The sequence below is a fragment of the Sminthopsis crassicaudata genome, chromosome X (assembly GCF_048593235.1).
Source record: "Sminthopsis crassicaudata isolate SCR6 chromosome X, ASM4859323v1, whole genome shotgun sequence".
Classification (NCBI taxonomy): domain Eukaryota; kingdom Metazoa; phylum Chordata; class Mammalia; order Dasyuromorphia; family Dasyuridae; genus Sminthopsis; species Sminthopsis crassicaudata.
The window spans coordinates 73,036,225-73,048,718 of record NC_133623.1 but is presented as its reverse complement, the minus strand read 5'-3'; positions in this window follow the sequence as shown (position 1 = coordinate 73,048,718).

The window sequence follows — 12,494 nt, the reverse complement described above, 5'->3', positions numbered from 1 at the left end:
AAATGCTTTATTCCTGTATTCCTTCATTCTAGCTTTTTGTGGTGAATTTTTTCCAATTATATTTAAAGGTATTTTCAACATTCATTTTTAAATTTTTTCCACTCAACAGTATTTCATGGTATAGGTTTTATTTTTTCCAATTACATGTAAAGATAATTTTCAACATTTACTTTTTATCAGATTTTAATTTCCATTTTTTCTCCCTCCTTCCTCTCCCACTTCCCCAAGATAGCAAGCAATATTTTATAAGTTATACATGTACAATCATATTAAAATATATTTCCATGTTGTTAAAGAAGAATCCGAAGAAAAGAGAAAAGCCATGAGAAAGAAAAAAAAAAAGAAAATAGTATGCTTCAATTTTCATTTAGTCTCCATCTGCATGCAGATGGCATTTCCCATCCAAAATTTATTGGAATTGCCTTGGATCATTGAATCGCTGAGAAGAGCTAAGCTTGATCATCCCATAATCTTGCTGTTGCTATGTGCAGTGTTTTTCTGGTTCTGCTTGTTTCACTCAGCATCAGTCCATGCACGTTTTCCAGACTTTTCTGAAATCAGCCTGCTCATCATTTCTTATAGAACAATGGTATCCCATTACATGTATATGCCATAACTTATTCAGCCATTCCCCAGTTGATGGGCATCCACTTATTTTTCAATTCTTTGCCACTGCAAAAAGAGCTGCTACAACATTTTTGCGCAGGTAGGTCCTTTTGCCTCTTTTCTGATCTCTTTGGGATCTACACCCAGTAGTGACACTGCTGGATCAAAGGGTATGCACAATTTTATGATGCTCTGGGCATAGTCCCAAATTGCTCTCCAGAATGGTTGGATCAGTTCACAACTCTACCCATGATGCATTAATGTTTCAATTTTCCCACATTCTTTTCATCATTTATCATTTTTGTTTTCTGTCATATTAACTGATTTGATAGGTGTGAGGCAGTACCTCAGAGTTGTTTTTATTTGTTTTTCTCTAATTAATAGTGATTCAGAGTATTTTTTCATATGACTATAGATAGCTTGAATTTCTTTTTCTTAAAATTATCTGTTCCTATCCTTTAACCATTTATCCATATGGGAATGAGTTGTGTTCTTATAAATTTGACTCAGTTCTCCATATATTTTAGAAATGAGGGAGGCCTTTATCAGAAACACTGGCTGTAAAAATCATTTCCCTGCTTTCTGCTTCCTTGTAATCTTGATTACTCTGGTTTTGTGGAAAAAAGTTCATCCATTTTGCATTTCATAATGTTCTCTATGTCATTCCCTTCTCCCTAGATCTGACAGATAAACGACTCCTTGTTCTTCAACATTCATTTTAATAAGATTTTGAGTTCCAAAGAATCATTTCCCACTAATGAAGGGGCCAATGGATATGAACTGTCATTTTTCAAAGGATGAAATCCAACCTATCAACAACCATATTTTTAAAATGCCCCAAATTACTAATAATTAGAGAAATTCAAATTAAAGCAACTCTTAGGGCCTACCTCACACTCCTCAGGTTAACAAAAGTGACCAAAAAAGGATAAAACATTGCTGAAGGGGCTACATGGAAGTACAGAGAAACAGGCACATTAATGCACCTTGGTGAAAGTGATGACCTGGTCCAGCGATTCTGGAAAGCAATCTGGAAACATGCCCCCAAAGTCACTAAACTTTGTGTATTCTGATTATTCTGACCCAGTGATAGCGATACTGGGTTATACCCCCAAAGAGATCCAACAAAAAGGAAAAGACCCATATCTATAAAAATATTTCCAGTGGTTATTTTTATGGTAGCAAATAACTGGAAATTGTGGCGGTGCCCATCAATGGCTGCAGAGTAAAGGTATCTGAAGGTTATGGAATACCATTATGCAGTTAGAAATGATGAAGGGCCTAGTTTCAGAGAAACCTTGTAAAACTTGTATGAACTGATGCAGAGTGAAGTGAGCAGAGCCAAAAGAATAATCTAAGCAATAGGGGCATCATAAAGAAAAACCATTTTGAAAGATCTAAGAACTCTTATAAATGCATTGCCTAACCATGATTCCAAGATATGTGACCCATCTTTCAACAAAGATGTCACAATTTTCAGCCAGTGTAGGAACTTATTTGTTCAATTATGCATATTTGTTATGGGTGGTGTTCTTCTTTTGCCAACTTTTCCAACTGAGCCTTTGGCAGCTGTGGCTGTAGCACTTTTTGAATATGTTTAAATATGTTGTTGCAGCCTCCTTACTCATATTTTATTTAATGCGTTTGTGTCAAGATGCATTAGGGATATTGGTCTCCACTTTTCATTCTCTGCTTTGTTTCTCCCTGGTTGAGAAGTGAGGTTCATATTTATATTACAGAAAAATATAAGGAAGCACCTCGTTATTTTCCTATCTATTGAAACAGTTTGTATAATGTTGCAATTAATTGTTCTTTAAATGTTTGATTAGAAAACTGTACATACCCTTTGATCCAGCAGTATTTCTACTGGGCTTAAATCCCGAAGAAATCTTAAAGGAGGGAAAGGGACCCACATGTGCAAAAATGTTTATGGCAGCCCTTTTTGTAGTGGCCAGAAACTGGAAACTGAGTGGATGCCCATCCATTGGAGAATGGCTGAATAAATTGTGGCATATGGATGTTATGGAATAGTATTGTTCTGTAAGAAATGACCAACAGGATGATTTCAGAAAAGCCTGGAGAGAATTACATGAACTGATGCAGAGTGAAATGAGCAGAACCAGGAGATCATTATACACGGCAACAACAAGATTACATGATGATCACCTCTGATGGACGGGGCTCTCTTCAACAATGAGATCATTCTAACTAGTTCCACTTGTGAAGTGATGAAGAGAGCTGTCTTCACCCAGAGAGAGGACTGTGGGAACTGAGTATGGTTCACCACATAGCATTCTCACTCTTTTTGTTATTTGCTTGCATTTTATTTTGCTTCACTTTTTCTCTTGTGTGGCAAATTAATTGTATAAATATGTATGCACATATATTTCTACCACGTTTAACATATATTGGACTACTTGCTATCTAGGGGAGGGCGTGGGGAAAGGGAGGAAGAAATTGGAACACAGGGTTTTTGCAAGGGCTTAATGTTGAATTGTCCACGCATATGTTTTGAGAAATAAAAAGCTTTAATTTTAAAAAAAGAAGAAGAAAAGAAAAAGCTTAAAAAAGAAAAAGAATGTTTGATAGGCGTCACTTGTAAATCCCTGATCCTGGGGGAATAGGGATAGGAGAGCAAAAAAGCAAAAAGCAAGGAAAGAAGGTCATGCTTCCATCTCAAACATCCCCACCCACACTGTCATTCCCATCATTTCCATGCCATCAACCAATTCCTCCCTGTTAGTGAGAATTGGATCCAGAAGACATTTTCCCCCTTGTTGGTTCCTCTACTTTTTGAAGGATAAAATCACAATAAAAACAAGTCAGGAAAGAGGAGGAACTGATTCTGAAAAACTAAAAGCTTTTATGAGCAATGGAAAAACTTCCCAGAGGAGGAAAAAAAGAAGAAGTTTCATTAACTCAGGAAAAGATGCTTCAAAGGGAAACCGTCTTGAGGCTAGATTCCCCATGTTCCTCCATCCACAGAGCCAGCCCCCTACTTCACACCCTGCTCAGCTCTCACCCAGACAGTTGCTCTAGCTTGCTAACTGACACACCTGCCTCGTTCCTCCCCTCCCTCATCCCTCTTGCACAAAGTGGCCAAATTTAAATTCCTGAAGCACAAGAATGACCATATCATTCTACTGCTCACTAAAACTCCATTGACTTAGGATCAAATATAGTCTTTTCTGATTAGCACTAAAAGGCTAATCACCTGAACCCACCCAGTCTTTCCGGCCTTACTATATAGCACTCCTTTTCCCATGCTCAAACAAACTGGGTCTCTTACTACTGCATGTCCTCTCTCTCTGTCTATGCACTGTCTATCCACCATTCCTGGCTTTCCTTCCTACCTCCATCTTTTATGTTCCCGGATCTACTTCAAAATTCATTTCAATAACTACACCCAGAGAAGGATCACTGGGAAGCGAATGTAAATTGTTAGCACTACTGTCTATCTACCCAGGTTACTTATACCTTGGGAAGCTAATAATTAATGTGCAACAAGAAAATGGTATTTACACACATATATTGTATCTGGGTTATACTGTAACACATGTAAAATGTATGGGATTGCCTGTCATCGGGGGGAGGGAATGGAGGGAGGGGGGGATAATTTGGAAAAATGAGTACAAGGGATAATATTATAAAAAAAATTACTCATGCATATATACTGTGGGGAAAAAAATTATAAAAATAAATAAATAAATATTCCTAGGAAAAAAAAAATTTCAAGTACCACCTTCAACATGAAGACCCTGCTTTCTTTCTTTCATTAATAAATGTTTATTGGATTGAACTTAAATTCCATTTACTTAAAAACTTAGAAAATATGTCTCTCAGTTGAGGTGGTTATTTTTAAAAGCAATTTTTGCAGAAAACATTTGGCAGTTAAAATTGAATAGAAGTCCCAAAGAATATGGCATCATTAAGGTATTTCTTTACTATCCTGCAACTATATAGTCGTTCTGTGACTGGATTTTTAAAAGCTTTTTATTTTCAAAACATATGCATAATTTCCAACATTTACCCTCGCAAAACCTTGTGTTCCAGATTTTTTTCTCCCTTTCTTCCCCCCACCCTGTACTCTAGATGGCAAGTAATCCAATATATGTTAAACATATATTGTTAAACATGTGCAATTCTTCTATACATATTTCCACAATTATTATATTGCACAAGAAAAATCAGATCAAAAAGAGAAAAAAATGAGAAAGAAAACAAAATGAGGGGCAGCTAGGGGGCGCAGTGGATAGAGCACCAGCCTTGAATTCAGGAGGATCCGAGTTCAAATTTGGTCTCAGACACTTAACACTTCCTAGCTGTGTGACCCTGGGCAAGTCACTTAACCCAGCCTCAGGGGAAAAAAAAAAAAAGAAAAGAAAAAAGAAAAGAAAATGCAAGCAAACAATGACACAAAAAAGTAAAAACACTATGTTGTGATCCACACTCAGTCCCCACAGTCCCCTCTGTGTGCAGATGGCTCTCTTCATCACAAGATCATTTTAATTGATTTATTTCATCTCGATGTTGAAGAGAGTCACATCCATCACAATTTATCATCACATAATCTTGTTCTTCTGTACAAAGATCTTCTGGTTCTGCTCATTTCACTCAGCATCAGTTGATGTAAGTCTCTCCAAGCCTCTCTGTATTCCTCCTGCTGGTCATTTCTTACAGAACAATAATATTCCATAGCATTCACATACCAAAACGTATTCAATCATTCTCTAACTGATGGGCATCCACTCAGTTTCCAGTTCCCTGCCACTACAAAAAAGGGCTGCCACAAACATTTTTGCATATGCGAGTCCTTTTTCCTTTTTTTGGATCTCTTTGGGATATGAGCCCAGTAGAAACACTACTGGACCAAGGTATACACAGTTTGATAGCACTTTGGGCATAGTTCCATATTGATCTCCAGAATGGTTGGATCAGTTCACAACTCCACCAAGAATGTATCAGTGACCCAGTTTTCCCATATTCCCTCCAACATTTGTCATTATCTTTTCCTGTCTTCTTAGCCAATCTGAGAGGTGTGTAGTGGTACCTCAGAGTCCTCTTAATTTGCATTACCCTACTCAATAAGTGCTTTAGAGCACCTTTTCATATGACTAGAAATAGTTTTAATTTCTTCATCTGAAAATTGCTGTTTCATATCCTTTGGCCAGTTTTCAATTGGAGAATGGCTTGTATTCTTTTTTTTTCTGAAAGCACATGCCTCATTTCTTTTCTTTTTTTTTTCTTTTTTATGGGTTGTATTCTTATAAATTTGAGTCAGTTCTCTATATATTTTAGAATGGGGGCCTTTATCAGAACCCTTGGATACAAAAATTTTTCCCCAGTTTTCTGCATGAAGATTTTTCTGAGCCTTACATATACATATATTTTGGCTCCACCAAAAAAATGTAAGCACTTTGAGGGCAAGAATTGTCTCATTTTTGTCCTTGTGGCCCAGTTGCCAAGCACAGTGCCTGGCACACATTAGAAACTTAATAAATGCTTATTGATTAATTAATATCAGATCCAAGGTAGGAATTTGCTCAGAGTAACCCACATTTCGAGGCAATCCTTGGGCACTTTGTGTGTTGTTTGTGTGTGACATGGTTGAGAGAATGATGACTACAATGTGACACAAAGAATGGAATTGGTGGAAAAACTTTTGAAGGGGAGATATAGTCTTTCTCCAAGAGGGAGATGTGTATTTCTCCTTCCTTTCTTTTCATTCTCCTCTTAACTCTCTGAAGTCTGAAGTCTGATCTCATCCTTCAGCTAAAACTGCTCTCTCTAAAGTTATCAATGATCTCTTAAGTGTCAAATCCAATGGCCTTTTCTCAATCATCATCCTTCTTGACCTTTCTGCAGCCTTTGACACTGTCAATCACCAATCTCTCTCTCTAGGTTTTCCTAACACTACTCTCTCCTTGTTGAGGGAATTAAAACAGCAAGTGGTTAATTGTGGAAATTGAGTGAACCACACTGATTCCATGTTGTGACTCAATTCTGGAACTAGCTCAGTTCCCTTTCTATTCATTTATGGACCTGGTCCAGTTTCCGTCCTGTGAGAAAACTTTATTCAATTGTAGAAACTGGGAGAAAACCTTATTGCACTGTTTGAACCTAGCTCTGCCTGGCTGGGAAACTGGAACACCCTTACAAGCAACTTACAGGCCTTAACTAAGGACCTAGATTATGTAGATAAGAAACCGAGTCAGATCCAAAGATTGATGCAACGAGTTTTTTCACAATTGTACATCTTAAGTAACTCATACGTCTTATCTGAAAAGAGGCCCTGTACTGATCAGTTTCCATGTTCTTTTGGTTGTTTACAGACACTTGGGGGAACAAGACACCTCTTTTTCTGATTTCAAGGAATTGTACCTATTCAATCTCCCCCTTTCAATTTGGAAAGTCGCTAATCTTTTCTCAAATTAGAAATCAGATTACCTAATGTTTTCTCCTGATTAATTATTTTCTTTTAGTTAATTGGTCTTGTTTAATTAATTTGATTTTTTTTCTTTTTTGGGGGGAAGGAGGGAGGCTATTGGGGTTAAGTTGCTCAGGACCACACAGCTAGTAAGTGAGGCTGAATTTGAATTCAAGTTCTCCTGACTCCAGGGCTGGTGTTCTATCTACTGTGTTATCTAACAACCCGATTAACTGTTTTTCATGCATAAAAATCTGTTTTCTCCTTATATTCAGGGTCCAATGCCAAATCTAAGGAAGGGGACCTAGTCCTGATTTGTTGGACAATTGAAATGCGTTGTTTTATAAATCCATTTGGTCAGAAGCTGAAATCTGTTTCCTCAATCATTTCATCTTTTATCTGCCGCATGGTTCTCCACTCTTTTTCCATTTCTTTTGTTGAATCTTCATCCATCTCATACCTACTAACTGTAAAGATCCCACAAGGTTCTGTCCGGGGCCCTCTTCTCTTGTCCCTCTATACAATTTTGCCAGATGACCTTATCAGCTTTTATGGATCCAATTATTTTTCTGCAGATGATTCTCATATCTACTTATCTAGCCCTAACCTCTCTCCTGAACACCATTCCCTCATTTCCAATTTTTTGTTGGATATCTCAGACAGGATGTCATCATATAAACATGTCTAAAATAACTTCATTATCTTGTCTCTAGAACTAACTTCCTAATTATCAATGAGAGTACTACTATCCTTTCAGTGAGGTGGGTATTATTATTACTCCCATTTTTCAGATAATGAAACTAAGTCTGAGAGAGTTATATTACCTTGAACTTAGATTTTGTTGATTCTAAGTCCAACATATTATGCCAACAGACTGCCTAATGCATGTGAATTCAGAACTACTGGTTCTAGGAAAAATATGTAATCTTATAGAGGTGTCAAGTGATTCTGTATCAGCAAAAACTGATTATACAAAATCCTCAAATCCTGCACCAGCAATGTAAACAATACAAAATAAAAAGATGGAGTGTGTGCATGACACAGCTGGAAAATCTTCTTTTCTTTTTAATTTTCAAAACATATGCATGGACACTTTTTCAACATTAACCCTTGCAAAACCTTACGTTCCAATTTTCTTCTTTCCCTCCATCCCTTCCCCTAGATGGCAAGTAATCCAATATATATTAAACATAGTTAAATAGTTAAATTTACAATTATTTTGCTGCACAAGAAAAATCAGATCAAAAAGGAAAAAAAATGCAAAAGAAAACAAAATGCAAACAAACAACAACAACAAAAGTGAAAATTCTATGTTGTGATCCATATTCAGTTCCCACAGTCCTCTCTCTGAGCGTAGATGGCTCTCATCGTCACAAGATCATTGGAAATGGCATCAATCATCTCATTGTTGGAAAGAGTCATGCCCATCAGAATCAATCATCGTATAATTCTGTTGTTGAAGTGTATAATGATCTCCTGGTTCTGCTCATTTCACTCAGCATCAGTTCATGTAAGTCTCTCCAGGCCTTTCTGAACTCCTCCTGCTGATTGTTTCTTATAGAACAATTATATGGAAAATCTTCTGAGCAGCCACAACAGTCCTAGGAAGTAGGCAAAAGTCAACACAGTTACAGGCTATTATGGAAGACTAACATGTGGCTATAGGATGCTGGGCAAGTCACTTAAATGCTCGATTGCTCTAGGAAGCTCTCTAAAACTAGAAGGTCCAGAGAAGATATCTATCTGTATTGATAGAGGGATTTTCCTCACTTGGAAGTTTCTTTTAAATGAAATTACAATTCTAAGACCTGCTTCTATATGGAAGTTAATATCTGCCTGAATTGTGACTAAGTTGCTAAGAAAAATAGAATGAAGACCTATTTGATTAAAGTCAGAAAATCCAACTCCCATTAACCCTAAAAGTTCCTGTTTAAAAAACCAAAAAACAAACAAACAAAAAAAAAAAAAAACTAAAACAATGATGGGCTAGAGAAGAAAAGCAAGAAGCTTGTAATGCTCACTCATACTTTTCTGTAGACAGGAGAAGGATATCCAAAGACCAAAAATTTCCCCCTAAAAACATAAAGGTTCAATAGAATCACAACAGTTGGGTGTAAACCACCCCTACCAATGTCAACCAGTAAAGTATAGCCAAAGAAGTAGAACTGTCTTGTGTTACAACTCTGGCCTAGATGAGCATACTGTGATGGAATCAGAGCTGTAGTGGAAGCAGCTTAAACCGAAGAGTCAACTGTTAAATCTTCAGTGTATTTATATCTTGAAAATCAGCAAATACTACCAATCAGAGCTCGATTCACATCTAATCATAAGAAAATGGTAAGAAAAATAAGAAAAATTGCAGATTCAATTTAAAAGTGTGTCATGCATACTTTTTTTTCTGGAGAACTGGTTCTTAAACATTTACCAGCACACCCCTAGATGGAATGTAGGGCTGCTGAGTCAGCTGAATTCCAAGGAAATAGCTATGAGAAACAGGGTCAGGGCCAGGGCTAAAGGTCTCCTAAGACCCTGAAAACAATAAGCATTTCTTACCATCTATTGCTCTCCCATCTGAACCCATGAAAATATGTGCAAATGAAATAGAGAAGAGTAAATGTGTGGCATATTCTGCAAGTGACCATTGCATTCCAAACATTTTATGAGAAACATTGAAAGAAAATGTCTTTATAATCTATGAAAGGGTTTAGTCTCAATGCATCAAGTGATGAGAATTATACAACTTTAAGGATATGTCGGAATAAGACTGAAGTTTCCTAAAGAAGCTGTTGGTCTCAACATTATGGCTCCAGAACATAACATAATGCCTGAAACACAGTGAATGCATTTATTAAAAATGTTTGTTCATTGACCGGGCTATCGAGTCCCAGCAAGCATCTCTGAATTGTCGGCAGAGATTGAAATTAACTCTAGCCTAGTCAAGATATTAGCAACAACCTGGGTCCCAGGTTAGAACACTTTTAACTATACTACCCATGCAGAACTTACAGGAATTTGGGGGGAAGTAGGGGCAGGGAACTTCACAAAAACACCAACTGGCTATAAGAAATGACTAAAGAGATGGTCTCTCCTAAAGATTTGACTTATCTGATACAGGGTGAAGTCAGCAAAACCAAGAGATCAGTTTATATAAGAACAGCAACATTGTAAAGACAAATGACCCTGAAATCAATCAATGCAGTGACTGACTATGATTTCAGTCAGGGTCCCAATGTTGAAACATTTCCTGATGACGATGGACTCAAGATGAAGAATTCATTGGGGTTTGCTAGTAAATGTCTGACAACTAGCTTTCCCCCCCCAAAAAAAAATATGCATGACATACTTTTAAGTTTAATCAGCATTAATGTTTTCTCTATCACCTTCTTAAGTCTGGAAATCCACACACACAAAAAATCAAGCCCCCATTTGGTAGTTTTTTATGATTTCCAAGGTTGAAATTTCACACTGAAAATTTAATAACCAGTTCTCATTAACCAATTTGAGCTGGCTTCAGCACACCTCTAAGAATGAACGTGGAAGGCAGCTAAGTGGCACAGTGGCTGGAGCACTGGCCCTGGAGACAGGAGGACCGAGTTGAAATCCAGTCTCAGAGACTTGCCACCTATTAGCTGCATGACTCTGACCAAGCCAAGAAAGTGGATTGCCTCACCAAAAAAATGCATGTGGGAACTTATTTGGCTTGATTGAATATTTGATGCAATAGGTTATTTTTCTTTCACTTGCAGGAGTATTTGTGAAGAGAGGAGGGCTAGTGGTAGAGTTGCTAAAATGGACAAAATAAAAAGGAGAAAGAAGAAAGGAAAGAGAGTCAGAGTATTTTCATGAACAGAAGAGAACTAAAGGAAGGTCAGTGGGAAACACAGACTAGCAGAATAGCTTTGAAAAGAATATGTTGTTGTATACATATATTATATTTAACATATACTTTAACATATTTAACATGCATTGGGTCTACCTGCCATCTAGGGGGGCGGGGAAGGAGGGGAAAAATTGGAACAAAAGGTTTGGCAATTGTCAATGCTGAAAAATTACCCATGTATCTATCTGGTAAATAAAAAGCCATTAAAAAAAATAAAAGAATATATTGAATCAAAAGAGGCTATCTCCTCCCGTGTGGTATGGGATGTAGCTGGCCTCCACATTAGACTACTTGGGCATGTTTCAAAGGCTCCATGTGTCTCCATGTTGGAAGATCTGAGCTTGCTGTACATTGTTGGGTGATTCTCTTTTTCCTGTTCTTATTTGTATATGGAAAGGCTCATCTCCTTTGATGTTTAAATTCTGTAAAAATAATGAGAGTACTGATTGATGCAACTTGAAAGTAACTGAGAAGGGCAGCTAGGGGGCGCATGGGAGAGAGCACCAGCCCTGAAGTCAGGAGGACCTGAGTTCAAATGTGGTCTCAGTCACTTAACACTTCCTGGCTATGTGACCCTGGGCAAGTCACTTAACCCCAATTGCCTCAGCCAAAAAAAAAAAAAAAAAAAAAAGTAACTGAGAAGTCTGAAGAATAGAAGGATCCATTGAGGGAGAAGCTTGACAGAAGAATGGTGTGGCATAGGTCCCATTCTAAGAGTGAGATGTAGGTCATGGTCCAAGAGATGCCCTTGGAATCTTCTTCACTGATTCTCAATGCTTCTGAGGGCCATAGAAGAAGAAACCTTCTCTTACTGATGGATGATGTCAGGATCTATCTGGAAGAAGTCTAAATCAATGTTGTCTGCACAGATTCCAATCCTTCATGAGCATTGCTTCTAGAAGGATGGGTGTTGCAGGGCCACTTCAACTATAACTCCTATGATTCATTTCATGGCGTCTGCTTTGTGGTTTCTATGACCTCCTGTATGATGTACATAAAGATATATTAACTTCTTAGAATTTTGTAATGTGCCCTCTTCCCTCTGAAGGATGCAGCAAATGAATCAATCTTGTTTTCTAGAGCAAGGCTTCTTAAACTATGGGTTGCAACCCCATGTGGGGTTGTGAAATTGAATATGGGGATTACAAAGAATTTGGCACAGTAAAAGGTATCAAATATTCCCCCAAGATTAATTCTTTATGTAAAAATAAAGAAGCACATCAATCTCATTAGTATGCAAATTTGCTTTCATCTTTAATAAATGATAAAATCACATGTATACTAAATAAGTGTTTTAAAATACATTTATTTATGATTTATTATCAGTAAATGTTTGATGTGTATATAAAATAGTCATACACATTAGTAAGTGATTGTTTTATATACTTATATACCCAGAACCACATAAAAATTTCTCAGGTGAAAAGATGTCAAGAGATGAAAAAGTTTAAGAAGCCCTGGCCTAAATTCCAATAGAATTGGGATGGAAAGTACTCCCCACCTCTAGAGAGCCAGCTATGGAGACTGAATGTGGATCAGAGCATAGTACTTTTGGCCTTTTTGTTGTTGTTCATTTGCTTA